The sequence below is a fragment of the Bos mutus genome, chromosome 27 (genome assembly GCF_027580195.1).
Source record: "Bos mutus isolate GX-2022 chromosome 27, NWIPB_WYAK_1.1, whole genome shotgun sequence".
In the NCBI taxonomy this organism is placed as follows: Eukaryota; Metazoa; Chordata; class Mammalia; order Artiodactyla; family Bovidae; genus Bos; species Bos mutus.
In genome coordinates this window covers 21,017,543-21,031,588 of record NC_091643.1, presented here as the reverse complement: position 1 = coordinate 21,031,588, position 14,046 = coordinate 21,017,543, and the positions used below count along the sequence as shown (strand labels likewise).

At 44.4% G+C, this 14,046-nt stretch overlaps 1 long non-coding RNA gene across 1 annotated transcript in view; it reads left to right on the top strand.

Annotated features, from left to right (window-relative positions):
• LOC106701416 (uncharacterized) overlaps positions 1 to 9,878 on the top strand; it is a 53,677-nt gene extending 43,799 nt beyond the window's left edge. Inside the window, exons 3-5 of the long non-coding RNA XR_011462901.1 lie at positions 7,141 to 7,408; positions 8,987 to 9,104; positions 9,752 to 9,878. This is a non-coding gene — a long non-coding RNA (uncharacterized lncRNA). The remainder of the gene's footprint in view (positions 1 to 7,140; positions 7,409 to 8,986; positions 9,105 to 9,751) is intronic.
• Positions 9,879 to 14,046: the final 4,168 nt, after the last annotated feature.

Here is a 14,046-nt window from a genome sequence, read left to right as displayed (position 1 = left end):
TAATACTAATTGTATGACCAATTTTGAAGAAAATATTAACCTGAAGTTGAATGAGTATATCTGTGTTTACAGGAATAATCTAGTGAGTTTTCTGAGAGTAGATTTCTCTGTTCTGATGCCATGACAAAATACCAACTGGCTTAAACAGAAATGTATTTTCTCATAGTTCTGGAGGCTGGAAGTCACAATCAAGGTCTGGCAGGGTTGGGAGCTCTTTCCTGTTTTCAGGTGGCTGCCATCTTGTGTGTGCTCACATGATCTTTCCTAGATGCAAGCTTGCTGGGAGAGAGAGACCGACATATACATACATGCAGGGCCGGGGGTGGGGGTGGTCTCTCAGTCTCTTTGTATAAGGCCACTGAACCTATCTAATCCAATTGGATTAGGGCCCCACTCTTATGACCTCATTTAACCTTAATTACTTCCTTAGCCAAATATGTCACTCTAGGGAGTTAGGGCTTCAGCATATGAATTGAGAGGGGAATACATTCAGTCCATAACAGAGCATCTCTTATGAACTCACTTATATGAATGACAGATATAAGGGGACTCTTACAGGTTACAACCCAAGGCTGAACAGGTTACAACCGACAGCCAGTTTTAGCCCTTGGAGGGCTTTCCCCTCATGTTTACCTGCTTGATGATACGTTTGATCTGTGTTTCAAAGCAGGATGTTCACATCTCAAAGGGGAATGGACAATCCATTAGGAGAAAGAGTACAATTTTAGAGCCCTGTTCACAATTTATTTTTGTGTTTTATGTACATATGGAATTTTACTACACTTTTACATGTATGTAATTTATATAATCATAAATGTACTCATATCAAGGAATAGTCTAGAGTAATTACTGAGTGGTATGGAGCCATAAAGGCTTAGGAGTCACTTGTAAGGAAGGAAGATGGCCCTTTTCAAGGTATTCAGTTCAGTTCAGTCGCTCAGTCGTGTCCGACTCTCTGCGACCCCATGAAGCACAGCACGCCAGGCCTCCCTGTCCATCACCAACTCCTGGACTTCACTCAAACTAATGTCCATCGAGTCGGTGATGCCATCCAGCCATCTCATCCTCTGTCGTCCCCATCTCCTCCTGCCCCCAATCCCTCCCAGCATCAGGGTCTTTTCCAATGAGTCAACTCTTTGCATGAGGTGGCCAAAGTATTGGAGTATAGGAATCCATGAACACAGTTAAGATATAAACCTTGATAACAAGAATAGATCACAAGAAATAATCATCAAAGAAGTAAAGACTGTCGATAGAAGGGATAGAAAGGATAAACCATGTCACCCCAACATAGGAGGAAAAGAAAAATGAAAAGGAACAAAGTATTATTATTTCTCAGTAGCTTTTAACTGTCTCTGCCATGTTTGATCTACTTGTTTTTAATAATCCCTTGGTGGTGTGATTCCAGTTAACCACAAATGGTAATCATGTAAGTGTTTGCCCTCACAAAGTACCACGATTTCTTACAGAGGGCTCTGAGCTGCTGACAGAATTTATCTGAACCATCTCTGTTTTCTTCATAGAAAAAAATAGTATTTGGCCTTGACCCAAACATCCTCTCTGCTGCTTGATTGGAGAATTGAAAAGCAGAGTGAACTGCACTTCCCTGATACTCTTGAGGTGCAGGAAAACCCATTAAATTGTTTTCTTTGAGAAGGTATTTTAAAACTTGATGTGTTGCATTCCCTTCTGAAAATGGAAAAACTAGTCAGGGAATTGGCTACCCTGCTGTAATGGGTGAGGAATCCTATCATCTGTGGGCTTATAAAGAGGCCTGGAGCTTTGGTCTTTTCCTCTCTAGCTTCCAAGAGGATATAGAATTTTATGTACAACCCCCAAATTGCCTGAAAATCAGAGTGGCCACTTCCACTCAGATTCCACAGTCAGCGTTTGTCTCTTGGAGGCAAAAACACAGGCATCAATGCACAAAGAACAAATGCCCTTGTTGGCACCAGGCATTTGCAGAAAATCTGGGCTGGATAAAGGGGAGGGGAAGATTTTCTGTCTCTCATGGTACCACAGAGAGTCAGTGTGCATGTTCGGGCCAGCGTGGAGACAGGATGCGTGTAACTCTGAGTTTATTCTCTGCTAGGTGTTGAAGGTTGCAGAAATGAATAAAACAACTTCCCTTCTAAGAATAATTCACACACAGTATTGGGCTCAGTAATTTGCCTAAAATTTTATGCCAAATTATATGTGCTTTTGGATATAAGCAGTTGTTTTTCCTGGGGAGGTAACTTCATAGATTGCAAAAAGGTCTGTGACTCCCCAAAATGTTAAGAATGATTGTTCTACACAAATGTTTTTTTTTTTTTTGAGGGGGGGCGTCTTTTCATCAAAAGGAATGTTAGTGCTTAGAATTAGGTAGAAGTATTCGGGGCACACAGAGGAACACATATAGAGCTGGCAGCGCCTTTTCGGAGGTCATGCCTTCTAACTCCTACTCTGCTGCTGAGGGGCCTGATAAAACACTTCTAGGAAGCTGGAGCTAAAAGTGTTGGTTGGTGGCAGTAGTGGTGGGAGATTCTATTTTTTTAAGGACTTCTAGGCTTTTATGTTTTTTTTTTTTATATTCACATGGATGATGAAAAAATTTCTCATCAAAATAAAAATTTGCTAGATCTCAGCATAAGCACTTTGAATAGAAGGAGATGTTTTCATTATAATATTTTTTAAACTTTTCTTTTCCTATATATCTTCAAGGAGTTCAAATCTACAATAAGAATAATGTGTGTGGCAGGGTATTGATTAGTGAGAAGCTATCATTTTAGTGGTTAAGGGCGCAGACTAAGGGGCCAGACTGCCAGGGTTCAAGTCCCAGCTCCTCCAAGTTGTCACTGAAAGTGGAAGTGTTAGTTGCTCAGTCGTGTCTGACTCTTTGCGACCCATGGACTTGTAGCTCACCAGGCTCCTCTGTCCACGAAATCTCCCAGGCAAGAATACTGGAGTGGGTTGCCATTTCCTCCTCCAGGGGATTTTCGAACCCAGGGATCAAACCCCAGTCCCCTGCTTTGCAGGAAGATTCTTTACTGTCTGAGCCACCTGGGAAGCCCAGCTTGTCACTACCTAACATCCATTTCCTCATCTGTAAACTGGAAATAAAAATATCTGCTTCATTGAGTGATAGTGATTTGATGAGTTAATGTATGTAAAGACTTTAGAGCAGTGCCTGACTGATTGTAAATGCTACCTTAGTGTTTGCTCATATTCTTAATGACACCCACCCCAAGCCCCCTAAACCCTACCCCTGTTCTCCATTCAGTAACTAGATGGTGGTAGGTGATCACTGTTATAGGGAAATGATGTGAAAGGAAAGAGGAAAATGTCTCCTTGTGAGTTTCAAAAGAACAGGCTTTGAGGAAATGGAAATAGGACAAAGGTAATAGACTGTGGACTCAGGCGAGTAGTTGAAAGTGTTCTCTCCTCCACCTCCCCACACACTGGCTAGAAAAGGATGCTGCAGATTGGAGGGAGAGTGAATTGGAATGAGGGTTATGAGAGCTTAGATGCTGGTAGATCCCTAAAAAAGGAGGCCATGAACTCTGGTTCCATGTCAGGTGTGAGGGATGCTGGAACCTAAAACCAACCCCACAGAAAGAGAACAACAGAGTGAACCCGTGTCCTATTTCTTTAAGGTTCTGGGGAAGTAACAATGACTCTATAGTGTGACTTGGCAGATGTGGCCTTGTTACTGAGCCCAGTTCATTCTGCACACTGCCCAACAGACCAATAAATTGAAAGACAAGTTGTTAGAACAAGGAATAATAATTTTCATGGGAAAGGTAGCACACCAAGAAGACGGCAGGCTAGCATCTCAGAGAACCATTTACTCTCAGTCCCAAATTGGGATCCATTTATACAGAAGAGAAGGAAGGGGAGGGGCTCAATGTGGCATTGACCAATGGCTGACTAATGGTCACTGGTTGACAGTTGCTCTCTAACCGTCACTTGCTTGGGGGAGGGGCCCACTGAGGCACCAACCAATAGGTGAGCAGGACCACTAATGGTTGCTGGTTGACAGTTTCTCCCTAATCGGCTGCTGGCTTGTGGGGGGACCTTCTGACCGGGGCTGCTACAGCTGGGAGCCTTCCCCTGCTGCTATTACAGCCTTCCAGAGTTCTCCAGGCTCCATTACAACCCCAGCATGGTTTCTTGGTTTCCAAGCATGGCAGAAAGGACAGAAATGAGGAAGCCTCAGCGACCATGGGGGCAGACTGTATTAGATGAGATGGGGCTTCCCAACAGGAACCAGGATGAAAAGAAGGCGCTGAGGATGAAGACCAGGTCCACCCTCACCTGGACACCACCTTAACCCTCCTAGGTGCTCAGATGCTACACTATAGAAAAGGGAAAGGAGGGAAGACTGACTTCACATTCTTAGGGAAAAAATGGGACTTGAAATAGAAATTAAATCTAGTTGTGAAAAGTTCAAGATACCTGTTCTGCACGTTTGTGTTTTCAGACAGAGATTCGTACCTGCTCTACCTAGTTCCTTCCTGACTCAGTTATTGCCCTCATTCGGGGAAAGTGAACTAAGTTTTGGTTCGAAAGTTTCAGCTCACAGCTGGCAATATCTGAGTCACTAGGGTGTGTCTCCACTGCCTGTCAAGGTTGCGTAATGATGACAAGAACTGGGAACTTGGGAGTAGCGCACCCCCTGAGATGACAATCACAGCACGTCAGGCAGGGGGTAGGGGTATCTGAGAAGCAGGTGCTGGGACCTCTCCATTGAGAGGGATGGGAAGCGGAGCGTGGCTCAGAAGGCTGGACCTCTGTTCAAGGCAGGGACTGTGGGAACGTCCATGTTTGTAAGATGGGAGTCCTGCGATCCTAGCTTCCTGTTCTGTACCAGCCGGGATTCTCTGCATAAGCATTAATACATGTCTACTGGCATCATGTGGGATGCAGGGAGCATTCCTGGGTGAATGGGACAGAGTCTTTACCTCCGGAGTGCCTGTCTGTAGTAGGGGCGGGGTAGGTGCACAGCTGTTAGTGGGCCTCTGTTAGTGTTCCTGCTCAGCCATTGGTCCTCCTGGCAGTGGACCCCCCCTCCCCCAAGCAAGCGACCGTTAGTGAGAGACCGTTAGGGAGCAACTGTCAGTCAGTGACCGTTAACAGTCCTGCTCAGCCATTGGTCAGTGTTACAGTGGGACCCTCCCCTAAGTTAGCGACCTTCGGGAGTAGCTGTCAAGAAGCAACCCTTAGGAGTCATGCTTCAGCCACTGGTTGGCATCGCCCTGGGCCACTCCTCCTCCCCCTCCTCTATATAAAAGGAACAGAGTTTTGGATTGAGGCAAGATGGGTTTTTGACACACTAGCCTGCTGTCTTATGGGTCTGCTAGCTTTCCCCTTGCCCCAACAACTCCTCTCCTGATTTACTGGCCTGTTATGCAATGAGCAGAATGATTTTGGGCTGGGTAACACATTTCCGCTCCCAAAGAGATCCTTCCCGTGTTTAGTAGGCAGCAGATAAGATGGGAGTACAAGGGGAGGAGAGTTCCTCTGATATGAGCGCTCCAGAGGAATTCCTAGCAAGCAGGGCTCCTACACTGGGTCTTGGGAGGATAAATGGGTGTTCATGAAGGAGACAGAGATGCTGGGGACACAGGCTGATCACAGACGTGCAGGTAAGGAGCAGCAGAGGACACAAAGCAGAAAGCTCTGCAGCATCTCTGGGCTGTAGGGAGACAAGGGGTGGGAGATGGAAGTTTGGGTCAAGTCACAGACAGCCTTGGATGCTATGATCAGGAATTTAGCCTCCATTCTAGAGCCCATGAGTAGCCGCTAACAGGTTTCTAGGTAGATAGTCCAATAACCAGGTTTATATTTCACAAAGATATGTCTGGCAGCATTTGGAGGGAAAATGGGAAAGGACTGGAGGGGTGGCCAGAATGTTAATGAAGATTGTTCACTAACCAGTTCCATTCACTAACCAGTTCCAGCAAGTCCCCACATTGAACTACAGACTCCATAGGCCCATCCATTGCTTGTAAAGGGAAGTTCCAAAGGAGGTTTCTGACTAAATGGAAACAGTAGAGGATCAGACACAGGAAAGCTGAGGGCTGGTACTTAGGCTGGTTTCTAATGAGTTAGAAGAGCAGCAGACAACTCTGCCTGTACCCATCCTGGCAACCTCAAGTTCCAGATTCCTCCGCTTGTCTGACCTTACAGCCAGATGGAGTTTCCAGCACCAGCCCCTCTAGCCATCCTGTCCAGCTGCACTGGACTCAGGGTAGTGATGCTATTCTTGGAAGAAGGAAGCAGGCCATCCTGCCAGTGATTGCACTAGTCCCTCAGTCCAATGGGGTCAGCAAGTGTCACCATACCTTCCACAGCTCTCACTTAAGCCCAAAGCAGGGTATGACACTTCCATCAGCCTTGGAACTTCTATCGGACTCGTACTTTGTCAAAACTGCATTTTCATAATTACCATTGTGTCCAGGACTTCCAGGGATTGCAGTAACTCCATATCGCCTCTTGCTAAATCATTTGGCTGCATTTCAGAAATAGTGTTCTCAGTTCCAACTGGCTTCAGTCTGCCGCTCTCAATTAATTATTCATGCCTGTGGCTCAGATTTTCACATCCTCATAGCCTTTGGTGGCCCAGCGATCTTGGCTGGGAAATGGAGAAGTGGGAAAGGAGGGCCAGAACATACAAAGTAGGGCGAATGGGAAATGACCAAAAAAAAAAAAAAAGTATGTGGGGGGGTGGGGTGGGGGTGCACAAGGCAGTGGGCAGATCTTTGGAGGATGGGAAGCGGGGATGGATGGGTTAAATGGGAGCAAGTGGGAAAGAAAACTCTGAGAGGCAAGAGAACAGAACAGAGAGAAGTGTGGGGCTGTCCTGGAAAAGGAAATTGTGTAACTTGATTGCAAGATCAAAATGCAGCTCTTGCTACTGATTAAATTAGTTTATCTCTGCAGCACAGCGCTGGGCTGCAAAAGAGATGTCGTAGCTGGAGGTGAACAGGGAAATGAGCTCGCCGTGCGTAGTTCCCTGCAGCTTCAGTGCTGTCCTGCAGTTTTCTTAGAAACCACAATGATTCCCTTTAAACAATGGATCCTTCCCCTCGTCCCTCCAACTCCTCCCTTACTCTTTAGGTCGGCTAGTTCAATTAATGACACTGACTGTTTTCACAGATCCTATAGGAGCTTTGGCACTGGTGTCATATGAATATGGAAAGTTCCATTGGACAGAGAATGACTGGGCAGTGTGGACTGCTGAGGAGAGAGAGCTGACCCAACAGACACTTGATCTGACCGGAGCAAGTCCTGTAGAGCCTGCGCTGGAGAGACCTTGGCAATCACCCAGCCACTACCCTGGCTGCACCTAGACGCACCTGGGAGCTTAAAAGAAAATAATCGTGTCTGGGTTCCATCCTTAAAGGTTTAATTCAAGTTGTCTGGGGTAAGGCCCTTTATCATTATTAAAAACAAGAAAATCAAATGAGGCTACTATGTGGCCAGAGTGGAAGATCCCTGACTTAGTTCAAGCTTTTCATTTCATAGATAAAAAACTGGGGCTCCTGAAGTCAATGTCGGGTGCCCTGATTTTTCACAGTTGAGGAGTCATGGTTCTCCTGCCCTCCTAGGTCAGTGCTGGCTCTGCCAGCCTAGAGGCATTTCAGCACGAGCACCTTCTTGGGGACTCCTGAGCCTTCCTATGAAGAGGTGACTGAGTACTTCCTCCCTAACATGTCCGTCTGGGGCTTAGCACCCTCTAGAGAGGTTCCTTCCAGCCTGCTGAATATTTTATAAGCATCTGAAGAGATTCAACACAGTAAATAACTCCTGTGCAGGAACACATTGGACGTCCCCCATCCACACACACACCCCCACACTTGTGTACAAGCACACACAGACTTAGTCTTTCCTCATTTCTGTTTGAAAGCAGGTGACCTTTTCTCTGAACTGCAGTCACTGCCAACAATAAAAAAACATGGAGGGAAAAAGGTAAACAAAGGGAGTTCTGCTGATGTTCCATTCCAGAAGCATTTTGTTTGATCCTGGGTGGAGGGGGCGTCTTAGATACCTTGGGACTCCATACACATTTGACTGAACAAGGGGTGCTGGGGATGGTAAAAGTGAACACTGAGGTGGAAAAATCAGACTTTTGCATGTCTCTCTTTACAGGAAAAACCCAGCTTATCAACAGTTCATGGAATTTCAAATACAGAACACACTGTATAGTTTTTTCTTTTTAACAACAATGCCAAATGTTTTTTTCCTTTTTCTTTTCTTTTTGTAAAATAAAAACAATAGCTCTGCTGCCCCCTAATACTCAAGACAAATATCCTCTGGTAGATTACAAATAAGAGAAATCAATTTTATTTCATACAAGACTGCGTTTCATTTTGGAAGATCTTTTGGTCACATTTAAGTGCAAGAGGAAGAGATAACAGATGAAATAGCTTCGTGTAGAAACAGAACATTCTTGAACATTTGTTCTAATTCATTCCCAAGTCCAACTGAGCATGATGCAGAATAATGGCTTTCACAACAATGACTCAGACAATCCCCTCCCCCTGCTTCCAAGAATGTTTCCAGTTACATCCAAAACCTTAGATGGTGAGGAATGAAAATAGCATCTTATTACACACCTGTCATTGGCTCTTGGGAGAAATATCTTCCCCAAATGCTGCAATGGGAGACTTAATTTATACACATCACAAATTCATATTCATGTGTGCTCCATTAAAGCTTTATTATGTTTACAAATCTTCTGATGAGTGAGAAATCAATAATCTGAGGAATTGTAGATGTAGAAATAGAAGAAAAATAGAGTTTACCATGCATGACAGTAAGTGCCAGCCCATTGATACAATGTTTGGGGTCTGAAACAATGATGAATGTCAAGTTACCTCAGGATAAATTTTCCAACTATTTATCTTAAAAAGTTAAATTACAGATATGTTGTGGAGATTCTTCTGTAAGAAGTTATTAATTTCAGTGGTCAATTTCAATACTGTTTCCGGAAATTTTTCAGGTAGAACTCTTTCTGAAGTTCTTTGGGAAAGAACAGCTAAATGTCACCAATGACCACAGACCTCCCTGGGGCCTCAAAATCAGTGCAAGAGATGAAACGGCACCTGCAGGCTGAACAGGTAACGTTATACAAAGGCATGCCATTCTGTCTCATCATTATGCTTTCTATCATTACAACCACTATTATTCAGAAGTTTGAGAGTTTTTTTGAAAAAATATTCTGTTTTCAGAGGCTAGGAACTCTTGGCATACATCTTTGATCTCTGATGACCCTTTATTTGTGTTTTTAGTGTATTGTTAAAATTGTCTTTTGAGGAATGTCGTGGTTTTCTTCTGTACATTTTTTTGGTGGGTGAGACGTCTATTCAGATACAATTCCTGATGGGTTTCTCAGTTTTCAAAAGACCCATGAACTTGAATCAGCACTGTAGAGTTTCTGCATTTCCATTTCTTGCCTCGAAGTCTAACCTTGTGTGTTTTTCCACCTGCTGTGGTTCATCAGACTTCTTCCTACTTGAATCACTCAAGCTAAGGGGCTGGTGGATGGTCCAAACCCTGCAGTTACTCTACTTCATGGTTCTAGACCCAGTGATTATTTCAGCAGGTGGATACGTGACCCAAGCTGGCTCAATTTAGAGCTTGTCTATGGATTTTCTAAATTTGAAGTGGAGAGCATGTTCTCTCTTTCTTGTTGCCTCACAGGCTCTGAAGTGCCTAGAACTGTGCCTGATATAGGTTAAGTGTCTCTTCTCATTATTGTTAACAGGGTGTGCCTTTGGGGCTGCTGGTAGCCATGGCCCCCTTCACATGAAGGAACCTGGAAGAATGAGGGCAAACAGAACAAAAGCTGAGGCGAAAGGTGGAGCGAGAAATCTGGTACAATTCACACAAATCCATCCTTTTTTATGGTTTGGTTCCATGAGCCAATACATTTCTTTTTCTTGTTTGAGTTGGGATTCTGCCATTTGTAATAAAAAGTTCTGATGATGAACATGACTTGGTGTTATTTAGCAGATGCTTGGAAGTTTGGACTAGAAAAAAAGTAAAGATTGAGGCAGGCATTTCTAGTAGTACGGACTCAGGGACTAAGACAGAAAATGCAGGCAGACAGGTTTGAGGGATGGTCATGAACTTAACTTTGGATGTATTAAGTTTGAAGATCTTTGAATTTTGCCACGTGGAGCTGCCCATTAGGTGTTTAGAAATAAGGATAGAAAGCTCAGGAGAGAGTTCAGAGGTGGGGATGTAGATATGTGGTCAACAGAATGGAGCTGAAACTGGAGCCCATGACCCTGAATGGGTCTAGTGAATGAGTGAGTGAAGTCGCTCAGTCGTGTCTGACTCTTTGTGTTCCCATGGACTATAGCCCACCATGCTCCTCCATCCATGGGATTTTCCAGGCAAGAGTACTGGAGTGGGGTGCCATTTCCTTCTCCAGAGGATCTTCCCAACCCAGGGATTGAACCTGGGTCTCATTGTAGGCAGATGCTTTACTGTCTGAGCCACCAGGGAAGTCCGAATGGGTCCAGAGCAGGACTGAAAGAGGCACGGGAGAAGGAACAGACAATGGGAGGTGATGTGGTCCAGTGAGAGGACAGGAGAGATGTCAAAGAGGATAATCCTAACAACACCCTTACATGATGCCAAGAGGCTTGGATGGGTGAAAACTCAGAAAAGGCATCACAGGCTATCAGGAGCTTATTGGTGCCACTTGAGAGAAAATTTCAGTTTAGTAGGAGCACAGGATTAAGAAATGGATGGGAGAAGGTCATGGGAGAGGTCAGAAGAGGGAAAGGTGTGGGCATTCCATAGTTTCAGTGTAGTCAGATCACTTCTTTTTTTCTTAAGAGTAATTGTGATTTAAGCACATCTACAGGTTGAAGAGAAATCAAAGGGCAGAAAAAATACATCAGATGGGTACAAATGGAAAAAGCACATTAAAAGAGGAAGGGGTAGAGGGTAAAAGAAGAAGTCTCAGAGAGGAAAAACTGTATTTCTTTATTTAAGACGTCAGGGCAAGGGAAAAAGACCACAATGAGCTTGGAAGAATTTAAGATAGGAGGTGAATGCTAGGTAGAACTCCATCCCAGGATGTTGAAGCCAAGAAGGTGGATGACAAGGTCATGGCTACTTGATTGGTGGGTGAAGGAACTTCAGTGTGGACAGAATTTAGAACCACTACAAGAAATTAATTGAGTTTATTATAATAATTTTAGGGTATCACTGAGATTAGAAAGAATAATTTGGCAGTGTATTGTATTCAGTCAATTTCCACTAGCAGCCCAAGATAAGGAATGGCAAAAACCAAAGATGCATTTGCCTAGTTCAATGGAAAGTTAAGGAACAAGGAAATCTAGGATGCCAGGGACCTTGCTGAGTGAAGAGAGCAGGTTTGTCTTGCTTACTAGCTTGCTGTCAGGGACTTGTCTTACTATGGATGCCGTGCAGCACAGTATCCGGCACCTAAGGGAGATGCAATAAAGATTTATGCCATTGAATAAAAAGGCATTTGTTAACTTTTATGCTGCACTCTTTCATCTAGTTGCAGCTCCGAAACACAGGAATCACCTTCCTTTCTTCTCCACATTTGTTCTGGCAGTTTGATTAGAGAGAACAAGATGTTTCTGGAATCATCCCTGTGGAGAGAGAGGGTGGTGATGGGGCTATGAGAAAAATGGGAAGTAGAAATTTGAGAAAAATAAATGAATGTATTTGCATTCCTATTGTGAGGAAGGAACTGGGTGTGACTGTGTGTGTTCCAAGCACAAGTACTGATGGTTTGAGATGAGGCAGTATGTGAGTCACACAGCAGGGGAGGTTTTATAAAGAAATTGATGAGCAAGGCGATCTGGGCAGGATATAGGGTGACCAGTTATCCCAGTTGCCCAGGATGGAAGGTGACTGCGAGACTTTTTGTACTAAAATGGGAAAGTTCCAGAGTGATCAGGATATTTGGTCAGCCTATTGTGTGCAGAGAAACATGAAAAAATATATTAAATATCCATTTCTCTTTAAAATAGAGTAGTTTCAGAATTTCTGGAGAGGTCACTCTAGGGAACCCCCCTGAGAAGGAACATTTGATTTGTATCGGCAGACTAAAGAGTGTTAACTCCATGAACTGAACATGTTTCTAAATTGGGCTTCCTGAAGATTCCTAAAACTTCCAAGTAATTGATCTGAAGCTAAAAGTGTAAGCTGGGCCTTTATGATGACCTTAGATAAACTGTCTTATTGCCTCATTTTAAAACATAGTATTTTTTATTAGAACCTGAAAGTGTCATTTAAGGTTACTCACCAGCTTTCTTGCAGTACAGTTTGCAGGATACTGGGGGAAAGAATAGATTCTTTTTTCTTCTCCACCCTCGCCTGCCTAGCTGAAGAAACACCATGCTGTCTCCAATGTTAAGTAGCAGGTGAGATGCTTGCCTGTTTCAAAGGCCAAACAAAACATAAACCAGATGGGACCTGCTTTGGTGCTGATCTGAACCAAGAGCTGAATAAAATGAATAAACACACCAAGAACACTCTAGACAACTCCCAACAGAGAAGAAACACACAGATGACAGAAACATAATTGTCTTTAATTTGCAAATTGATTTTGGATCCTAAGAATCTGGAATGAATGGGGTTTTTTCTTGGGTCTTAACCTTTAGTCAGTGATTTCAGCAACGTTAACGACTGTATGGTGGTAGCAGTAGGTGAATGGGTACGAGGGACAAGTGTGCTCAGAACTTCTCTTGAGGGAGCAGAACCTACAGAGGACAACTGAGGAGGTAGTGGTGGGAAAAACAACACAAAAGCTTTGAACAAAGGAAAATGTAGAAACTCCCAGCATTCCAAGTTGATTGATACTCTCACGCACAAATGCTATGAATGACTTACTGCTTCATTCAAATTCTTGCTCCAAATCAGTGGGTCTCAGGCTTGGCTGCACACTGAAATTACCTGGGAGCCTTAAAATACCTGATCCCTGGGTCCAATCCCAGTCTTGGTGCTGGACTGCATCTGTGTAACCAAGATTGATAGCCCCTATGCTGTCAATCAGGAAATCAGGAGAAAAGGCCCAGGCCAGTAGTTTCCAAATTGTATGTGCCTAAGAATGGCCTGGAGGGATTGGTAAAATCTCCTGGAGCTCATCTTCAGAGAATTCAGTAGGTCAGGGTGGGGCCTGGAGATTATGCATTTCTAACAAGCTCCCCAGTGCTGCTGCTGCTTCTGGGCCAAGGATCGCACTGTGAGGACTGCTGGCCTGAGTGGATCTTCTGTTACTATGTCTGGAGACAACTAAACCATTCATAATTCCTTGCGGTACCCCTGAGAGTTCTGTGGGCCCTCATTTAAGTGTGTTTAGAGGGCACATCTGAATTGATTTGCCCCATTCCCTCCAGCCAATGGGAGGAAGCTCCTCCTTTTTCAAGCCTGGAAGTGTAAGGGCTTTGTTCTTTGCTGACCTTGTTGATTTTAGGGGAAGCCATAAAAGGTTGGCATGAAGGGATGATGAGACACATCATCATGGATGTCTGGTAATCCTAGGGAACACAGTGTCCTGGGCATTTGCCAGCCAGCTCCATGGAGTCACTCTGATCTAATGGCACCCCAACTAGCCAGGCAGTCTCCTCCTGTGCACCCCTCCATTCTACCTTGGAACCCCCACTCTGTGCCTGCCCTCATCCAACAAGCAGGACCCACAGTGCATTTGGAATACTGCCCCACTGTGCCTAGAGAACCATGGTGGCCCAAAGAATAGTACTAAATCATAGGTACTGTTTGGGGTGGGGCACTTGTTCTGCCAAAAACTGTGCTGGCACTTTATACACATCACTTAACTTAAACTTCATGCCAACCTTGAAAAACAAGAATTATTATAACCATTTTATAGACGAGGAAACTGAGGCTCAAAGAGTATGACTTGCCCAAAGCCTAAGGGCCGTTAAAGGAGAGATGAGATGTGGGGTTGGTCTGGCTCCAAAGCCCATGCTTCCCCCTACTCTTCTGCCTACCAGGCACAGGAAGACTAGGGCGACAGGAAAAGCAGGGGCCCTGGCTGGTAAATGGTCTGGC